We start from the raw sequence: 22344 nt of genomic DNA, 5'->3' as shown, positions 1-22344 counted from the left end.
TAAATTGAGACATTCTATAAAAAAACTCTTTGGAGACAAAAAATTTTGATAAAAATATTAGTGTAATGTAGTTGTATTAAGATCATATTAACTAGTAAAATCAAGCTTATCTTGTTCTCCGATATATATATATATATATATATATATATATATAATGCATTTGAATGCAAATGAGGTTATAGGACCTAGCATAAAGCAAGCTTTAATTAACGAATAAAGGTTACAGTAAAGCTGTATCCTATATTAATTTTTTAAAAAACACATTTGTATTCTAACTAAAACATATCATAACTTCCAATCATGCTATGTATTCTAATATTAGAATTTCATCTTTCAAAATATAGTACTTTTCAGTTACTCATATTATTATTATTTATTTATTTATTTTTTGTGGTACACGGGCCTCTCACTGTTGTGGCCTCTCCTCTTGCGGGACACAGGCTCAGGATGCTCAGGCTCAGCGGCCACGGCTCACGCGCCCAGCCGCTCCGCGGCATGTGGGATCTTGCCGGACCGGGGCACGAACCCGTGTCCCCTGCATCGGCAGGCAGACTCTCAACCACTGCGCCACCAGGGAAGCCCCAGTTTCTCATATTATTATGTTTACTAAAACTGTCAGTGACCTGTTCTGTCAGTAAATTTTTCTAAATTCTTTTGGGTGATGAGGGTTATCATTTTCAATTTATAGGTTAAAGTTATTTTTCGGTGTAAACCAAAAAAACTTAAGCCACTAGAATAAAATTATTTAAAAATAAAAAAATTAAATCCCATACAAATTAATCTATTTCCCTCTTTTCAAAAAAAGACACTTATCTATTCATTTGGAAAATCAGCTAAAGAAATCCTCAAATTAAAATAAAATATAACTTACCTATTTTATTGTAATATACATTTCTACCATCTTTATATTCTTTAACTTTAAATTAACTTAAAGGTTTTAATTTTTAATAGTTTAAATTTGCCAAATAAAGGGCCTTTCCAATTTGTAGTTGTAAATCTCTTAAACATCATATTTTATTACAGATGGTGGGAAGGCTGACCAGGACTCCTTTTAACTTAGAAGTCACAGATTCCCTAGCTTGAAACAGGATTGCAAAATAATCTTCAAAGAATTTTCTCCCAAAACTTCAGCCTTGAAGAATAATTCTTGGATAACCATCATTAAACATATAATGCCATTGCATTTCTGTGCTAGAGGAAGGTTTTCTACCTTTACCCATTTTTGTAGTGCTATTTAATGAGTCACCTTTCTAAAAAACACTTAAGCCAAACACAGAAAAAATAGTAATTTTAAAACACAGGTCGATTTATAACACGAGATCAACACATCAGTTGTTTCAAGATCATTTCATTTCAATATACTTGGGAACAAAGGTCCATCCTGGAAGTAAAAACAAAATACATAGCTTTAACAATTCTTATAAGCATAGCCCAAATTCTGATCTTTCTACCTGGTTTGTTTTACAAAGAAGTTTCAGAAATAATTCACTGTATTTTTACTAATGGAAATGTTTCCATTTCAAAGCAATGAAACCCTGAAGATTAATTTGAACCCATTTGGCTCCCTTTTGTACATTCACGCTGTCTGAAAGGCTAGTTTGTTATCTGCAAGGAGAGAGATTTAAGCCACACACATTAAAAAAAAAAAGTTTCTTAGAGCATAAGGTTTTCTCTTGTAACTAACATTACACTTTGAGTTTCAAAACTTTTTACTTTAAAACACTTTACTGAAACCAACCTTTTTTTAGGTTGTTCCTTCTGAGAGAATCAATAAAAGCACAGCATTGCTCCACTCTCACCTCTTAAAACCTTTGGCATTCATCCAGTTTCCCTTGGTTTTTAGCCTTTTATTGCTACAGTTCTCAGAGATTTCTTCTGTATTCTTGTGTAGGCAGGTCCCTTGTCAAAGAGGCAGGCTATCTTATGAGGTGTGTCACCTTCTTTAGCCACCCTCTCATCTTTGATGTTCTTGATTAGGGCAGTCCAGTGATCCAGATGCAAGGCCTAGATCAGCTGCTAGAGATTCTGATCATCATCTTTGACTCATCATCCTAGGGTCTCAACAATACCCAGGGAGACAGCCTTGACATAGAGACAGGGGTTCCAGTGGTCATAGTTGGCATACTGTTGGGTTGGCCAAAAAGTTCGTTTGGTTTTTCTGTAAGCGCTTGTGGAAAAATCCGAACAAACTTTTTGGCCAACCAATACTATTTACAACCACTTTCTTTCTTGGGTACTAGGAAGAGAGCAGCAAAAACCTTTCCTTATTTTATCCTTGAAACTCTCCCTGTGACATGGCATGACTACTACTTGCCCTGGGTTAACTGCTACTCTGCACTTCCAGTACTCAGAGACAGAGTTTACCGTAATGATCTACTAGATTTCTGCAAGGTTTCTTCTCTCCCTGGTCCTTTTTGCTTCACTCAGCACCTTCTGGTTGTAGCACTTGGGCAACTTTCCCCTTTCTTCCATTTTCAGAGATGACTCCAGTTCTATTCATTCATGCATCTATCCCCAGATTCTTTCAGGGCCATGAAAGTTTCTGTCCATTTCTGACTCTGTTGCTGTAATAAGTCAAACTTTTACTGGTTTAAATGTTGCATTCTTTTCAGATACCCCATTATGGAGATTAGATTAGTCTATTCCTTCATTTTTCATGCTAAGCACTATTCTAGTCTCCCTACAATTCCCTCAGTGTGGGTCAAGTTGTGTTACCAGTATCTCTGCAGAGACCAGCACACACCCTGCCCAAGTGCCAGTTTGATTCCTTGAGAAATCTTAGTGAGTTGACATAACTTTTCCAATCCCCAACCTAACTTAGGTCACTGGGAAATGGACTTATGCAATTTCCCAGTTGCAGTGAGGAAAGAAATAATGTGTGTACAATGTTTAAGTCAAAATTTACTTTAAAAGTTTTTTCCAGGCAGTGAGGTTGATGAGTAGAATAGATGAGACATCATGGATTGGAAGAAATACTTGACTTATTATCCACATAAACAAAGCACATGGAGAAACAATATGTATGCACTGTTCCCAGAAAATATCTTGAGATTGCAGACTGAAATGAGCTATATTATAATATATGATCCAAAATTCATCCTTCAGGATCTAACTGGGTTTTTTTGCACAAACCCTTCCAAACCTCTCTCCATATCTTCACCAAAAGGTGAGGATAACTAGACTCTATATAGCTTCACCTCTCATTATTAATTTATTTGCATGTATGTGGTTTTCCCCATCCTAATGCTTGTGGCATGGCACAGATGTCTGTTACTAAGAAAACTGAATGTGGACTTTGAGAATTTCAATGGGGTATAATAGTATTCTTGGGGACCTTAATTTTCTGGTCATATGTTTGTAAATATTCTTCAGCTTCTCCCTCTTTTTATTTTTAGTCTATTCCTCTACAGGGTCTTTCTGACCTGTATGTGTTCCTCTGAATTCACTGACTTCACACATTCCATTTCTTCTAACTCTGATACTTTCACCTCCTCCAATCCCATGGATTATTTCCCTCTGAATCCTCCCTCTGATCAGTATTGCCCATTTGACATAACAAATGAGATAAGTGTTTTTGTAGAAATGTGAAGAAATTGCTATGTGGAATCAGAGGAAGGAATTATTAATTTCACAAGCAGAGAGGGCTCCTGAAAGATTTCCTAGAGGAGTTAGAATTTGGGGACATTTGAGGAATGCACAAAATAGAAGATTGGGAAGAGATTTAGGCAATGGGATACAGCTTGCACAAAGAGAGTAGAGTAGTGTAGTGTAGTGTAGTTGAAAAACAGGACAGGTTGGAGGATGGAGGTCAGGAAAGATAGAGAAGGGCCTTGAACTCATGCTAGACTGTGAACTTCATTGTATGGGATCTGGCAAGCAAGTGGTGTATTTAAGGGGTGTACTTTAACTGGTAAAATATATGTATTAGAAACAATATTTCCTGGCAGAAAGAGGGAAGAATGGGTGGAAGGAGGGGAGAGACTAGAGGCAGGGAGACTAGTTAGGAGACAAGTCATCAGTTCTCCTCCTTCCTCAGAGCAGTGAGTATGCTCCCTGTTCCCCCTGCCTGCTCACTCCAGGTGTTGTAAAGCAGTTCTGGTTTCCAGAGCAGAACAATGAGAGAAGGGATGAGCATTGTTCGCAGTGTGTACCCTGAGTAAGGGTCTGGCACTAGAGTGCCTTCCATAGTGGGGATTTATAGTTGGAGTACAATATCTTGCATATCACAGGTGCTCAAAAATATTTGTTGACTGTATGGGTAAATGGAAAAAATCCCCTTCCCTGGCATTATCCTATCCACAAAGTCAGAAGTCCCCTTTTACACACTGCTGTGGAAAAATCTGATTCTTCTCAAATCTAGTTCTAGTACTATTTCCCCTCAGTTACATTTCCTTGAAAATTGAATCTGCACCCTGTTATTGCAGGCAGCCTGGGGGTTAGAAATAGTGTCAGAGCTGGGGAGACTCAGGTTCAGATCTTCACTTAGTAAGTGTGTGAACTTGAATGACTGTGTAACTTTCTAAACTTCCATTTCCTCACCTCTACCCTATCAATGAGAAAAAGGTTGCAGTGAGGGAAGACATAATGTCTGTAAAATGCTTAAGCCAAAATTTGGCTACAGCCCAGCCACAGGCACACAAAAGTACATGTGTAGGAGCTCTGAGGTTGAGGCAGAGGGAGAGCTGCAGAATTACAGCAGGGCCACTGTTGCTCCTCTCCTCCACTCCCCTGCTCCAGTCTTGTACCACCCCCACTTAGGCTCTTGTTTGAGGCCAATGCATGACCTAAGTTAGAATCAGAGAGGGTTCATCCCATTTAGCAGGTATAGATCTCAGTCCAAAAAAACAGAGTTGTACAAAATATTAACTTTATTTTTCTATAAAATTTAACATTTCTAATTTGAGACTCAATGTAATAGAAAGATAGAACCAGTCACTGTGGCATTCCTTCTCAGGAACTGCCTTTATCTGGGACTGAATATAAGTTCCAGCAGACTTTCATAAGGCAAATCATTGGGAGACCACATGTGGGCCTTTATAATATCAGGTGCCCACATCAACATTAGATGGAATGACCTCATTCCTCTTTGGTCTTTCTGGTTACTTGTGGATCCTTCCTTATCCTTTACCAAGCAGCTGGTTCTCTGGGTCATTTCTACACTTGGAAACTCAGGGATCTCTAGGACACCATCTGAAGACTGCCTACCTACGTCATAGAGCCATCTCATGTGCAGTACAGGAGATGTGGGAAACCCTGGATTTTTGCTGCTTCCTGGGCCTTGCCCAGTAATTGGAACACAGACTCAGCCAAATGCACATGGACCTAGGTGTTTAGGCACTCTCTGTCACCACTGATCTTTTCAGTCCTAGGAACCTTATTATTCTCTAGCTAATTTTTTAGCTTTACTAGGATTCTTGTGGATTGTTTCATCATAATAATCCTTTCCTTCTGTCCTCTGATTCCAAGTTTTTGAAATTCAAAAACCAGAAATAAATCTTCTTTTTCTTCTTCTTGAGGCAATGACTGCTGTTGCTGCTGAATTGGGGATGGGGGTGGGGAGTCAAGGGGTATGAGTAATACAGTGGGGAAATGTTTGTTAATTTAAAGTCTTAGCCACTTCAGTTTTTACATTTTCTCTGGTTAAAAATCCAACTTTATTTTTTCCATATTTCACCTTCTTTTACTCTTGATATTATACATTGTCTAAAGCAATTTTCTCATCATTACCAAGGGCATCCTTCTGAAGTTGTTCATGTTAAAGCAAGAAATAGGAATCTCATCTACCGGGCTATTCAGCGTATTATGAAAATAGTTTGAGATTAAATTGATCAGTCATTTAAAACTAATGTACATATATACATCTCTATGGAAAGTATTTTGAAAAGCTGTAAAAAGGCATAATGAAACTCACTCTGTAATCCTAGATTTGAGGCATTATTAGGACAAGAACTTAGGTGTCTTGTTTTAGTCCAGTTGCTAAATTATAATATCATATTTCTTTATTTAAAATCTAAGCCAAATTAGGAAAACTAGATAAATCCCGCTACTTTTCTTCCTTTTCCTAAAAGTTTCACATTTTTGTAGCTCATCATTAAACATAGAATTTATTAGCAACTTGTTTTTTTTCTGGTCCATTAGTTTTGCTTATAAACATTTCTATAAATATATCTCACAGAAATATTTGACAATTTAGTTTGTTGGGAAAAGGTCAGAGAGTAGTATTGTATTTTATTTTATTTATTTATTTATTTTTTATAGTAATGTATTTTAAAATCTGGTTTCCCAAAGGAATAATTTAAGTAAAATGCAAAATAAGAAAAAAGTTTGGGAAAGGAACCAAGTAAGGCTTTCGGTCTTTTTACTAGACCATTATGATCAGATGGTTCCTTTATCAGAGTAGAATGTCTATGTCTGAAATAAATCTGAGCCTCCATCAGAATATAAATGAAATATATAATCACTTGGAATGTAAATCTTAAACACTGATTTGTGGAGATAGTCAACATTTCTTTTTATTTGGTGTCCAAATTGATTCATAAAATTACTGATGATCTGTGATCAGTCATGCCAGAAAGCAGTAATGTTGTTGAACTTGAATTTTATATTTTGGCCAGTGATCATAGAGTAAATTAAAATGTTTTTCTAATATATAATTTATATTAAAGATTTACTGCACACAGGAATTCCTACAATAGCCTGCAGCTATAATCTTCAAAAGGAACCTTAGCAAGGCAGATTATAGAACTCTTTTATCAGATGAATAAGAAATGAAATAGAACATTTGTTCATAGAGATGTACATAACTTCATCTCTTATGTGCAACTTAAAAAACTATTATGTTGATGTAATGACTGATGTAATAGGATATATAAACCTTCCCGTAGCTAACCCTCAGCACTAAAACAGCCTATTAGGAGCTGAGAATCAGAAAATATTAGAAATGGAAAACGCCTTAGACATCACTTAGTCTAACTAACTCGCTTGTTTTACTAGCACAGAAATTAAGGTTTTAAACAGCTTTGCCCCAGGACACTCAATGATTAAACCCAGCCAAGCCAGTCTGGGGTCCTGGGCTTCCTGACTTTTATTGTCCAGTTATTGCAGAATTCTTATTTCCTGCTTTTTGAGAGATTGGGACAGATCTATAGCTTAACCATCTCATTCACGAAAAATACAGAATGGAGGACTTTTTTTTTTAACATCTTTATTGGAGTATAATTGCTTTACATTGTTGTGTTAGTTTCTGCTGTATAACAAAGTGAATCATCTTTACATATACATATATCTCCACATCCCCTCCCTCTTGCATCTCCCTCCCACCCTCCCTATCCCACCCCTCTAGGTGGTCACGAAGCACCGAGCTGATCTCCCTGTGCTATGCTCCTGCTTCCCACTAGCTATCTATTTTACATTTGGTAGTGTGTATATGTCCATGCCACTCTCTCACTTTGTCCCAGCTTACCCTTCCCCCTCCCTGTGTCCTTAAGTCCATTCTCTACATCTGCGTCTTTATTCCTGTCCTGCCCCTAGGTTCTTCAGAGCCTTTTTTTTTTTTAGATTCCATATATATGTGTTAGCAAACAATATTTGTTCTTCTTCTTCTGACTTACTTCACTCTGTATGACAGGTTCTAGGTCCATCCACCTCACTACAAATAACTCAATTTCGTTTCTTTTTATGGCTGAGTAATATTGCATTGTATATATGTACCACATCTTCTTTATCCATTCATCTGTTGATGGACACTTAGGTTGCTTCCATGTCCTGGCTATTGTAAATAGTGCTGCAATGAACATTGTGGTACATGACTCTTTTTGAGTTATGGTTTTCTCAGGGTATATGCCCAGTAGTGGGATTGCTGGGTCATATGGTTGTTCTATTTTTAGTTTTTAAAGGAACCTCCATACTGTTCTCCACAGTGGCTGTATCAATTTACATTCCCACCAACAATGTAGAAGGGCTCCCTTTTCCAGAATGGAGGACTATTAAATAGTTTCACCTTTAATTTTACTTTAGTTAAGGTTTTCTTTATGGTTAGGATTACAAAAAAAATTTCCTCTAACATTCCAAACACTTCTAATTATAGAGCAAAAGTCCAGCTCACCATGCATTAACCACTTTCTCCATATTTCATTTGTACATTCATTCCGTATTAATAAAATTGCATTCTAACCATTCACTTAAATATTTTTTCCATTAGCAATGAAGTATTTCATGAGATCAGCTCTCATGGGATCAGCTATCATGTTTTTTTGTTTTTGTTGTTGTTTATTTTTTTCGGTACGCGGGCCTCTCACTGTTGTGGCCTCTCCCGTTGCGGAGCACAGGCTCCGGATGCGCAGGCTCAACGGCCATGGCTCACGGGCCCAGCTGCTCCGCGGCATGTGGGATCTTCCTGGGCCGGGGCACGAACCCGTGTTTCCTGCATCGGCAGGCGGACTCTCAACCACTGCGCCACCAGGGAAGCCCAGCTATCATGTTTTATTCAGCTATTTTATTCCTAAATCCTTAGCACAGTTCATGGCACAATACATTTTTGGTGAACAAATGCTTGATTATCAGTTTCTTGGAGGTAGTAGCCTTGTTCTATATTTGTATCTTTTGTATACATTAGGCTCTCAGTATATATTTTTAATACATAATGGATGAATGAATGAACAAATGTTCATAGAGGGGGCTTTTGTAGATTTCTTAACTAGAAACAGTGGTGATTTTTTAAAGTAGTAAGTTGTGCATTTCTTACTGCTCATGTGTAAAATGTTGTGTCCCTGGAAATGATATATCCAAGGTAAGACTGAAGTGTGATCTAGTGTTTGGAATCAGGCCTGAATATCTCAGAGAAAAACGTAACAAATAAATTTCACTACCCAAGTCACTGGCTCAAGTTTTTATTTCATTCAGTCAATAGTGTAGTTGGTTAGAAGGTTTGCTTTTAGCACCCAAACTTTTTTCCTAGTGAATTAAAATCAACAACTAAGAGAGAAGACTAAATTGGGGCGCCACAATGAAGTTGCGAGATATAGGAGTACAATTTTATACAGAAATAGGAAAGCCTTTTCAAGATTTAGTACTCCCATTCCTCACACATCTTGTTCTCCTCTTGTCAAGTTTACACATATAGAGAGAAAAGCAAAAAAGCACAAAGAAAGCGAATGCTTCATCTTTGAAAAAAAAAACTGAGCTTTATCTAGTTTGGCACTTAGAGATCCTCCCTTTGAGAATTTATTGTGAGAAAAAGACCCAAAAGATTGTAAGTACAGCTTTTGTTACTTAATAGGAAGCAACGTGTTTGAATAGATGAGGACTTATGTTAACATAAGCTTAAAATTTGAAGCCTAAAATTATATTTGACAAGCTAAAATGTATTATTGTCACTACTCTGCTAGAGGTAGTATGAGAGGATCAAAAGATTGTTGGATTGGTCCTCATCTTCTGGGGGGGAGGAAGGGAAGAGGGGGATGTCTGTGCCATGTCAGCTCCTCTGTTTCCTTCACTACATTAAGTTATTTAATCTTCACACATTCCTATCAAGTAGATATTATTGTCTTTATTTCACAGTTCAAAAAACTGAGGCTCAGTGAAATGAAATAATTTGTTGAAGGTCCTAAGTCGCTTGGCTACTTCTCCAGCCTCCCCTTCTACCGTTGTCTCCCTCCTCTATTCTACTCAGCCACAGTGGTATCTTTGCTCTTCCTTGAACATCCATGCTATTTCCTCTGTTCAGGGCTCTCTGCCTCTAGTTAATATGGTTGGATCTCTCCATTCAGTCTCTGGTGACATGTCAATGTAGAAAGGTCTTTCCTGATGACTCTATATTAAAAAATCTTATTTTGTATGCCATTTTTAGTAAGAGGCATCATTACTTTGGGTACCACTGAGAAAGAAAAATGCTTCCAATTATCAAAAATGTGACAATTTTGTAAGATGCATCCTGATTTCAGAGATGTTAGAACATGAAGAAGAAAATATTCTTAGGATTAATGAAACACAGTAGTATTTCTGGGCTTTCTCCAGTGTTCCCTTACCCTGCATTATTTCTCTTTGTAGCACTCATGACATGATGTTGTACATTTTCTTTATTATCTTCTCTCTCCACAGTAGTGTTTAAGCTACCTATCAGAGCTTTGATTTATTCATTACTGGTTGCAGAGACTGACTAAATGTGCAGCACACATATCTCTTCTTCCTGGGCACTCTGGACTACATTTCCTAGCCTCCTTCAGTTAGGTGAAGCCATGTGACAGACTTCTGGACAATGTGATATAGGTAGAAGTGAGGCCTTCCATCCCCAGGCCTCTCCTATTAAACCATCCTTGTAATTCTCCTAGTGATCAGAGCCACTAGAGGGAAGAAGGCCAGGTCATGGTGTAGTGTAAAGCCCACCCCCATCCCACCACATTGACCTTCATTCGATTGTGCTGTGAAGGAGAAATAAATCTTCATTGATTAAAGCTACTGAAAATTGGGCTGTTTTATTATATCAGATAGCTTACCCTAACTGATACATTGCTTTTGTTAAGTTAATAGGAAACAACGTGTTTGAATAGATGAGGATTTATGTCAAAAGCTTAAAATTTGAAGCCTAAAATTATATTAGAGAAACTAAAATGTATTATTGTCACTACTCAGAAGCACATAGCAAGCTTCTAATAATTTGTAACAATAGGGGAAATGAAAAGAATATCAGGTTTGTGTTAAAAGATGATTTGTTTTGGTTTGTACATAAAACATCTGTGTGGGAGGGTGGTAGCCACATCTTGTACCTCCTCTTCACTTCAGGTAGAAGAATTTGGAGGAGCTAAGGATATAGAGGTTTCAGTGTTCAATTTGTGTAAAAAGTGGGTTCAGTAGCATGAGTCAGTGGGGATTTGTGGAAGGAGAGGTGGTCAGAGAGAAATTTTGATGTAGGGATCATTATTTGCAAAAACTCTGAGTGATAATGGATTCAAAGTAGTAAGTAGGGTAGTTGAAATTGAGAAGGCTGAGGTGCTTAAAGGACCATTGAGTTTTAAAATCAGAAAAATGAATTTATTATGGGACAAAGAGTAAGATGATGGCTAGTGTAAATAGTGCTGCAATTTGTTGAAATAATCCAGGATGACAACAGATATTTACTTAGTTAAGAGAATGATATAGTCCTTTAAACACCATCTTCTTCAGGTGTCACCTTTATTTGTACTTTTACTTTGTCACTGATCTATCAGTAGAGCTCTATCAGTAGACTTCCTTCTTGAGGTAAGTTCAAAGAGATCTTTCATGGGGGTGTTGACGTAAGTGATATCTGCAAAATCTTTGCCTGTATTTAAAGATCTGAACTTCTCATAAAACATTCATTATTACTAACAGTCCTATAGCTAGCTACAATTATCAGTATATATGGCTATGGTTTTCCTGAATATGAGTTTACGTAACTCAGGAAATTACAGTGAAGCCAAAGGAACACATCAAAAATTGAGGAACTTTAGAGAAAGAGGCTCAGACTAACTCTGAATCACAAAACCTTTCCTTTTTATAAGGTGTGTAGTCATGAGGTCAAACATTCATTCACATAATTCTCTACAGAGCCCAGTATTCAGTTTGAATTTTCAATTCTTCCTCTTTAGATTGGTTTTGGAAGTTTCTGGGTATTTGACTGTTAATAAGGTATGTGTGTTTGTGTGTGTGTGTGTGTGTGTGTGTGTGTGTGTGTGTGTGTGTATGTTTGTGTGTATGTGTGTGTTCTCAGAATACAGAACTCCTCTATAATTAGGTATAATCTGCTCCAGAAACTTTCAACTTTCTCCCCTAGTTTGTCATTGCTTCTCTCTTGTTCCCACTGTTGAAAGAAGGAAAAGAAAGTGTTAGTGCTGATCAGGGTGATGATGTTGGACAGAGAAGAACAATTTTATTTATCTCTCATCTCCATATTAAAATGTCTGGGAAATGGTATCAAGGTTGTGGAATCTCAAAGATCTAAAAATAGGATTAATTTATCTCCTTCTCATCTTTCAGGGTTTAGCTTAGATGTTATCTCCTTTGGGAAACAGTAGGTAAATTCCCAAGTCTGGGTGGAGTGCCATCTCCAGGGATGCTTCCAGCATTCTGGGCTTCCTTCTTCACATACTGTCCCAAAGGGTAAGCTCATTCCAGAGTCAGAGCCTGTGTCTGCTTCATTATTGGATCTCTACAGCACAACCCAGGAATTCATAAAATATTCAATAAATATCTTTTGACAAAATAGTAAATGAAGTTCTCATTTTGGATGACAGAATCACTAGAGGCAGTGATTATTTCATGTCCGCAAGGTTATTTCAAGGTCCGCTGATCTAGGTTTAAATACATTTTAAAAAGGAAAAGAAGGGGAAAAAAAACCCAGACTCCTCTTGGTTGAACACTAATTTCAAGTCAAATATGTTTTTTTTTTTTTACTTATTTTTCTTCATTATTCTCAGACTACTCAACATGAGTTTATTGGAATAGGCTCCCTTCTAATTTGTAACACACATTGAATAGACATTTGGCACAGCTTCATAGTAATCCATTTTACCTTCTAAATTTGCAGATTTTATGTTCCTTTGCTCTTCTTAGATTTCAATTTAGTGCCATGGGCTTTAGGCCATTATAAAAGTTTAAGTTTCAGGGTGGAAGTTTGAGTTGATTGCCATCCTAAGATAAAGCTGAATTGATTTGGTATTTTAGAGCTGTTAAGTGTAACCCATATATAGTAGTCATGAGAGAATTACACTCATCCTTAAATAAGAGCTCAGTTAAGCTGCAGCCCTAAGGCTCTTTGATTTTCCCTGTTAGAATGTTGTGAGAGGCAGGGTGACAGGGTCCTGCCTAGAGCCATTGGACCCATTGGCAGAAATCTGTCTTGGCAGTGGATTTGGAGAGATGAATTGAAGGGTGAAGGGGAAGGGGAAAAAGAGTTGAAACTAAAATAATGGGTACTAGGACCAGGTAGGGTAAGGAGAAGGAAATATTAATAATAGGAATGACAAAAAAATTAACAGCTGCTACTGTGCTCTTACAGATAAGACAGACATACAAAGAAATGAACAAATATTTATATCTATCACCTAAACCTAGAGTTTTTTCAGAGAGACAGAAAGTTGTATATAACTGTTATTTCAATAATGACCCAGGCCAGGAAGAATCAATGAATCTGGCATGAACAGTATGATAGATCAAGAAACTCAGGAAATCACAATGTAATTTGATTTTGTGGGGGACAGCACAGTGCCTAACATGTGTCAGCTGTTCAGAAAGTATTGGTTGATTGTTCTTGAATTTTGAATAAGACTCACTTAAAGTTAAGACTAAGAGGAGAAGAACTAGTTGCAGGATCAGGACCAGAACCTGAAAAAAGAAATGACTGTAATTGCCTGTTATTTGGGGCTATATCAATACCCTAGGAATGAATGAAGGATAAGTGAGTTAAGAATCAAATTCAATATTATTTAATTAATTACTAATCAATATTTTAAATTTGATTTGTAATTATGTTTAGACTGTTATATTTTCTTTTTTCTCAATTAATTCCTTTTCATATTCTTATAAAGTCCCTATTAAACAACTTCTTCACTTATTAAGAAGAGACGATATTCATTGGAGTGAACACACAATATTAATGATCTCTTGGTGCTTCCTCTGGGCATGGCCCTGTCTGGTAAACAGATCTGAGACTCTATTTTCTAGCAATGCTTTTTGTATTTTGAGCACTCAGTGAATATTTAGTGACTGAACTGTTTGGTAGCCAAGTAAGTTATCTCTTCCATGAGTATCACTTATACCCATATACCCACTGATAATGGAATTGTATGTGCTTCCTTAATGGTTCTGTATTGAACCTTCCTGCTTTACAAGAGAAAATATTTTTTCTTCAAAATGCAATGTTATAAGCTACATCTTAATTATTGGCTTTGTTTTTATAGCTAAAAGAGCTATGACTCTTTTATAGCTGTAACTGTAGAGGCACAGATAAGTCAATTATTTCCTCTGTCATAAGGATTTAATCTTTTTAACACTTGCCCAGTTGTCATGCGGTATTTTAAACTAAAAGAAATCATACAAACACAACCACTGCCAATTCAGTAGCATCGCACCAAAAAATTCTTTCTCTCTGATATTTCTGAATCAGTGTTTTTCCTAATATGTAACCTCTTGGGATTTGCCTCTCTATATTGTTAAAATGTATATTACAAGTAACATACAAAATGTTGTAAAACCAAGGCAAATCATAGAACAAGTGACCGCATTCACAACTTTAGTAAACTGTACATAAATCAAATGACTTATTCACTTGTTCTTCTCTGATGGTTCCACTCCTAGTTTTTCTCTTAAACTGAATTCCACAAAGAATTCTAGTTTAAGCAAAATTCTTGGGACATCTCTGGTGGTCCAGTGGTTAAGACTCCGAGCTTCCACTGCAAAGGGCTCAGGTTCGATCCCTGATCAGGAAACTAAGATCCCATATGCTTTGCAGCGTGGCCAAAAAAACCAAAAAGAAATCCTTTGCACTCACTGACAGTTTGTGGACTTATTCAGGAAATCTAATTAGTTTTAAATTAGTTTATCTGCAAATCACTTTTCCATTTCTGGTTCCGTCTAACAATTAATGGATTACTACTTATTAATGGCCCTAGGCCATTTGTGAAAAATTTTGCTTTTGTCTGAAAGCTTGAATTGATGAATCTCTAACACTGAACCCCTTTTGTCAGTAGACTTTTTTCTAATGAACTGCAATGAAATTGAAAAAAGTAAATTCCAAGAAAATTTTGACAGGATCTTTTTATTGTAAAGCATAGAGACAATTGAATAAAAGTACCTGAAATGAAGTGGAGACGTGAATAAGGCCAAATGGATTTAGTGAAAACAATATATATTTTTAAACCATTAATATATTCAGATAAAGAGTGTTTCTCTGCTTCCCACTAGCTATCTATTTTACGTTTGGTAGTGTATATATGTCCATGCCACTCTCTCACTTTGTCCCAGCTTACCCTAGTGGGAAGCAGCCGCATAGCACAGGGAGATCAGCTGGGTGTTTTGTGACCACCTAGATGGGTGGGATAGGGAGGGTGGGAGGGAGGGAGACGCAAGAGGGAAGAGATATGGGGACATATGTATATGTATAACTGATTCACTTTGTTATAAAGCAGAAACTAACATACCATTTTAAAGCAATTATACTCCAATAAAGATGTCTAAAAAAAAAAAAGAGTGTTTCTCTGTAAATTTCTACCTCCTTGCTCCTTTCAGATTCATCACTGTGTGCATCAACAAACTCTGAACAATTAAATTTTGTGCCTTACTCTTGAGGCAGCTAGGCAGATATTACTATTCTACTATTAGCTGTACAATGCTTGACATGCTCCATAGTTATATAGTTGCGAAAGCTAATAATTAGGCTGTAAACTCTCAGGGGTAGAGAAATTAAGGAACTGGCCCCAAATCATAATGAATGTCACAGTAATTGTTATCTTTATATTCACAAGTTTTTGGCTTCTATACACAAAGCTTATCTCGCCATTTTTTTCCCTTGGTCTCCAATTCCCCTTCCCTAATCCCCTTTCCTGCCATTCTCCATGCTAATTATCCTCAAACAATTTCCCATACTAATTTGTTGACATGAATACGTCTTATTTTAAAATTCAATATATATCCCCTTGAGAAAAACTGTTCTGATTAAATAACATTAAAGAAACTTGAGGTGTAGATTGTCTTTATTAATAGGAAGATGGTCCCTTAATTATGTTCCCCTTCACTGGCACATCTATCCATCACTTCAGCCACCACTGCATTTTTCCTTCATGAGAGCTGTTCACACACAAAGGCTAAATCCCTCCACCTCATAAGCATCTTCTTCACTGGTTTCCTCATTCTTGCTTACAAATATACTCAAGTTTGTACCATTCTGAATACAGCAACAGAAAAGTCACTCTGTCATATTTTCCCCTTAAGCCACTTTTTGTCTCTCCTTCTTCCCCATCATTTGCTCTTTAACTCATTGAAATCTGGTCTATATTCCTGTCATTTGATTGAAATTACTGTCATAGAAATCATCAAAGATGCAGTAGTTGTTTAATCCAGTAGCGTCATTAAATTTCTCATCCTCTTTTACTTTTCTGCAACATATAGCACTGTCGACCACATCCTTCTTTATTACAGCTTTCCTCCTCTTACTTCATATGTGACAGTATTTTCTTTCAGTCTTTCCTTAAAGAATGAATTTCCTCCCCTCCTTTTGTTGTTTATTTCTCCTCTACTATCACTTTAAGTGACTAGCATTTAACGTTGCATCAGCATAAAGCAGATTCTCCCAAATATATCATTCCTGACCCAACTTCTCTCCTGAGTTTCATCTGTATTTCCAACTGTTTATTACTCATTTCCTCTTCAGTATCCTTTAGCGATCTCCATCTTTAACATGTACAAGACAGAGCATCTATCTCCTGAAATCTGCTTTTCTTCCTAGATTACTATCTCAGCTGTTTTTATCAAGCTCAAACCCAGGAGAATCACTAGACTTAGAGTCAAAAGTCCTGGGGTCAAATCCTGGGTCAGGATCCAGATAAATTTTATGATTTTGTGTTTCTTCGCTAGAGCCTTCATTCCCTCACATGCAAAATAGTAATGAAAGTACTTCACAGAGTTTAAAAACAAATAAATGAAGGTTAAAAGTGAAAGCATCTTGCAAAATCCTAACATATAACTGTCACTCGATAAACATTAGTTTCCTTTTCTTTGTATATATTGCCTACTTCCTGTAGAAGGAAGAGACTAACAAACAATAACTAAAACAAGCAGGTAAATTTATTAGTTAGAGATTTATTAGATAGAGATCTAACTTGTTCTTTTTAAGAACAAGGTAAAATGTCATGGTATGGATTATACTACCACTTATTAAACCATTCCTCTGTTAGACAGTCATGCTGTCTCTGAGTAGGAAAGAGTGGTGCTATTAAGGCAGTCTCCTTTAGCAAAACAAACATTTGGACAAGGCATGGGGATAAATTTTTTTTTAACATCTTTATTGGAGTATAATTGCTTTATAATGGTGTGTTAGTTTCTGCTGTATAACAAAGTGAATCAGCTATACGTATACATATATCCCCATATCCCTCACTCCTGCGTCTCCCTCCCACCATCCCTATCCCACCCCTCTAGGTGGTCACAAAGCACCAAGCTGATCTCCCTGTGCTATGCAGCTGCTTCCCACAAGCTATCTATTTTACATGTCGTAGTGTACATATGTCCATGCCACTCTCTCACTTCATCCCAACTTACCCTTCCCACTCCCCATGTCCTTAAGTCCATTCTCTACATCTGCGACTTTATTCCTGTCCTGCCCCTAGGTTCTTCAGAACCTTTTTTTTTTTTTTAGATTCCATTATATATGTGTTAGCATATAGTGTTTGTTTTTCTCTTTCTGACTTACCTCACTCTGTATGACAGACTCTAGGTCCATCCACCTCACTCCAAATAACTCAATTTCGTTTCTTTTTATGGCTGAGTAATATTCCATTATATATATGTGTCACATCTTCTTTATCCATTCATCTGTCGATGGACACGTAGGTTGCTTCCATGTCCTGGCTGTTATAAATAGAGCTGCAATGAACATTGGTACATGACTCTCTTTGAATTATTGTTTTCTCAGGGTATATGCCCAGTAGTGGAATTGCTAGGTCATATGGTAGTTCTATTTTTAGTATATTAAGGAACCTCCATACTGTTCTCCATAGTGGCTGTATCAATTTACATTCCCACCAACTGTGCAAGAGGTTTCCCTTTTTTCCACACCCTCTCCAGCATTTATTGTTTGTAGATTTTTTGATGATGGCCATTCTGATTGGTTTGAGATGATACCTCATTGTAGTTTTGACTTGCATTTCTCTAATGATTAGTGATGTTGAGCATTCTTTCATGTGTATGTGGGCAATCTGTATATCTTCTTTGGAGAAATGTCTATTTAGGTCTTCTGCCCATTTTTGGATTGGATTTTTTTTTTTTTATATTGAGCTGCATGAGCTGCTTGTATATTTTGGAGATTAATCCTTTGTCAGTTGCTTCATTTGCAAATATTTTCTCCCATTCTGAGAGTTGTCTTTTGGTCTTGTTTATGGTTTCCTTTGCTGTGCAAAAGCTTTTAAGTTTCATTAGGTCCCATTTATTTATTTTTGTTTTTATTTCCATTTCTCTAGGAGGTGGGTCAGAAAGGATCTTGCTGTGATTTATGTCATAGAGTGTTCTGCCTATGTTTTTCCCTAAGAGTTTTATAGTATCTTACCTTACATTTAGGTCTTTAATCCATTTTGAGTTTATTTTTGTTTATGGTGTTAGGGAGTGTTCTAACTGCATTCTTTTACATGTAGCTGTCCAGTTTTCCCAGTACCACATATTGAAGAGGCTGTCTTTTCTCCATTGTATATTCTTGCCACTTTTATCAAAGATAAGGTGACCATATGTGTGTGGGTTTATCTCTGGGCTTTCTATCCTGTTCCATTAATCTATATTTCTGTTTTTGTGCCAGTACCATACTGTCTTGATTACTGTAGCTTTGTAGTATAGTCTGAAATCCAGGAGCATGAATCCTCCAGCTCCATTTTTCTTTCTCAAGATTGCTTTTGCTCTTCGGGTTCTTTCGTGTTTCCACACAAATTGTGCAATTTTTGTTCTAGTTCTCTGAAAAGTGTCATTGGTAGTTTGATAAGGATTGCATTGAATCTGTGGATTGCTTTGGATAGTATAGTCATTTTCACAATTTTGATTCTTCCAATCCAAGAACATGGTATATCTCTGCATCTGTTTGTATCATCTTTAATTTCTTTCCTCAGTGTCTTATCGTTTTCTGCATACAGGTCTTTTGTCTCCTTAGGTAGGTTTATTCTTAGGTATATCATTCTTTTTGTTGCAATGGCAAATGGGAGTGTTTCCTTCATTTCTCTTTCAGATTTTTCATCATTAGTGTATAGGAATGCAAGAGATTTCTGTGCATTAATTTTGTATCCTGCTACTTTATCAAATTCATTGATTAGCTCTAGTAGCTTTCTAGTAGCATCTTTAGAATTTTCTATTTATAGTATCATGTCATCTGCAAACAGTGACAGCTTTACTTCTTCTTTTCCAGTTTCAATTCCTTTTATTTCTTTCTTCTCTGATTGCTATGGCTAAAACTTCCAAAACTATGTTGAATAAGAGTGGTGAGAGTGGGCAAACTTGTCTTGTTCCTGATCGTAGAGGAAACGGTTTCAGTTTTTCACCATTGAGAATGATGTTGGCTGTGGGTGTGTCATATATGGCCTTTATTATGTTGAGGTAAGTTCCCTCTATGCCTACTTTCTGGAGGGTTTTTATCATCAATGGGTGTTGAATTTTGTTGAGAGCTTTTTCTGCATCTATTGAGATGATCATATGGTTTTTCTCCTTCAATTTGTTAATATGGTTTATTACATTGATTGATTTGTGTATATTGCAGAACCCCTGAATTCCTGGGATAAACCCCACTTGATCATTGTGTATGATCCTTTTAATGTGCTGATGGATTCTGTTTGCTAGTATTTTGTTGAGGATTTTTGCATCTATGTTCATCAGTGATGTTGGCCTGTAGTTTTCTTTCTTTGTGACATCTTTGTCTGGTTTTGGTATCAGGGTGATGGTGGCCTCGCAGACTGAGTTTGGGAGTCTTCCTCCCTCTGCTATATTTTGGAAGAGTTTGAGAAGGATACGTGTTAGCTCTACTCTAAATGTTTGATAGAATATGCCTGTGAAACTGTCTGGTCCTGAGCTTTTGTTTGTTGGAAGATTTTTAATCACCGTCTCAATTTCAGTGCTTGTGATTGATCTCTTTATATTTTCTATTTCTTCCTGGTTCAGTCTCAGAAGGTTGTGCTTTTCTAAAAATTTGTCCATGTCTTGCAGGTTGTCCATTTGATTGGCATATAGTTGCTTGTAGTAATCTCTCATGATCCTTTGTATTTCTGCAATGTCAGTTGTTACTTCTCCTTTTTCATTTCTAAGTCTACTGATTTCAGTCTTTTCCCTTTTGTTCCTGATGAGTCTGGCTAATGGTTTATCAATTTTGCTTATCTTCTCAAAGAACCAGGTTTTAGTTTTATTGATCTTTGCTAATGTTTCCTTCATTTCTTTTTCATTTATTCCTGATCTGATCTATATGATTTCTTTCTTTCTGCTAACACTGAGGTATTTTTGTTCTTCTTTCTCTAATTGCTTTAGGTGTAAGGTTAGGTTGTTTATTTGAGATATTTCTTGTTTCTTGAGGTAGGATTATATTGCTATAAACTTCCCTCTTAGAACTGCTTTTGATGCATCCCATAAGTTTTGGGTGGTCATGTTTTCATTGTCATTTGTTTCTAGGTTTTGGGTTTTTTTTGCTGTACATAGGCCTCTCACTGTTGTGGCCTCTCCCGTTGTGGAGCACAGGCCCAGGACACGCAGGCTCAGTGGCCATGGCTCACAGGCCTAGCCGCTCCGTGGCATGTGGAATCTTCTCGGACCGGGGCACGAACCTGTGTCCGCTGCATCGGCAGGCGGATTCTCAACCATTGCACCACCAGGGAAGCCCCTCTAGGTATTTTCTGATTACCTATTTGATTTCTTCAGTGATCTCTTGGTTAGTTAGTAGTGTATTGTTTAGCCTCCATGTGTTCGTATTTTTTACATATTTTTTTCCTGTTATTGATATCTAATCTCATATGTTGTGGTCGAAAAAGATACTTGATATGATTTCAATTTTCTTAAATTTACCAAGGCTTGATTTGTGACCCAAGATATGAACTATCCTGGAGAATGTTCCATGAGCACTTGAGAAGAAAGTGTATTCTGTTGTTTTTGGATGGAATGTCCTATAAATATCAATTAAGTCCATCTTGTTTAATGTATCATTTAAAGCTTGCATTTCCTTATTTATTTTCATTTTGGAAGATCTGTGTATTGGTGAAAGTGGGGTGTTAAAGTCCCCTACTATGATTGTGTTACTGTCAATATCCCCTTTTATGGCTGTTAGTATTTGCCTTATATATTGAGGTGCTCCTATGTTGGGTGCATAAATATTTACAATTGTTATGTGTTTTTCTTGGATTGATCCCTTGATCATTATGTAGTGTCCTTCTTTGTCTCTTCTGATAGTCTTTATTTTAAAGTCTATTTTGTCTGATATGAGAATTGCTACTCCAGCTTTCTTTTGATTTCCATTTCCATGGAATGTCTTTTTCCATCCCCTCACTTGCAGTCTGTATGTGTCCCTAGGTCTGAAGTGTGTCTCTTGTAGGCAGCATATATATGGGTCTCATTTTGGTATCCATTCAGCCAGTCTATATCTTTTGGTTGTAGCATTTAATTCATTTACATCCATTTACATTTAAGGTAATTATCAATATATATGTTTCTATTACCATTTTATTCATTGTTTTCGGTTTGTTACTGTTGGTCTTTTCCTTCTCTTGTGTTTCCTGGCCAGAGAAGTTCCTTTAGCATTTGTTGTTGTAAAGCTGGTTTGTTGGTGCTGAATTCTGTTAGCTTTTGCTTGTCTGTAAAGGTTCTAATGTCTCCGTCGAATCTGAATGAGATCCTTGCTGGGTAGAGTAATCTTGGTTGTAGGTTTTTCCCTTTCATCACTTTAAATATGTCCTCCCACTCCCTTCTGGCTTGCAGAGTTTCTGCTGAAAGGACAGCTGTTAACCTTATGGTGATTCCCTTGTATGTTGTTTGTTGCTTTCCCTTGCTGCTTTTAGTATTTTTTCGTTGTATTTAATTTTTGATAGTTTGATTAATATGTGTCTTGGCATGTTTTTCCTTGGATTTATCCTGTATGGGACTCTCTGTGCTTCCTGGACTTTTAACTATTTCCTTTCCCACATTAGGGATGTTTTCAACTATAATCTCTTCAAATATTTTCTCAGTCCCTTTCTTTTTCTCTTCTTCTTCTGGGACCCCTATTCAAATGTTGGTGCATTTAATGTTGTCCCAGAAGTTTCTGAGACTGTCCTCCATTCTTTTCATTCTTTTCTCTTAATTCTGCCCTGGGGTAGTTATTTCCACTATTTTATCTTCCAGGTCACTTATCAGTTCTTCTGCCTCAGTTATTCTGCTATTGATTCCCTCTAGAGAATTTTTAGTTTTATTTATTGTGTGATTCGTCATTGTTTGTTTGCTCTTTAGTTCTTCTAGGTCCCTGTTAAATGTTTCTTGTATTTTCCCCATTTTGTTTCCAAGATTTTGGATCATCTTTACTTTCATTACTCTGAATTCTTTTTCAGGTAGACTGCCTATTTCCTCTTCATTTGTTTGGTCTGGTGGGTTTTTACCTTGCTCCTTCATCTGCTGTGTGTTTCTCTGTCTTCT

This window comes from Orcinus orca, chromosome 5, assembly GCF_937001465.1.
Source record: "Orcinus orca chromosome 5, mOrcOrc1.1, whole genome shotgun sequence".
Taxonomy (NCBI): Eukaryota; Metazoa; Chordata; class Mammalia; order Artiodactyla; family Delphinidae; genus Orcinus; species Orcinus orca.
The sequence above is the reverse complement of the archived record's forward strand: the minus strand, read 5'-3'. Positions refer to the sequence as shown.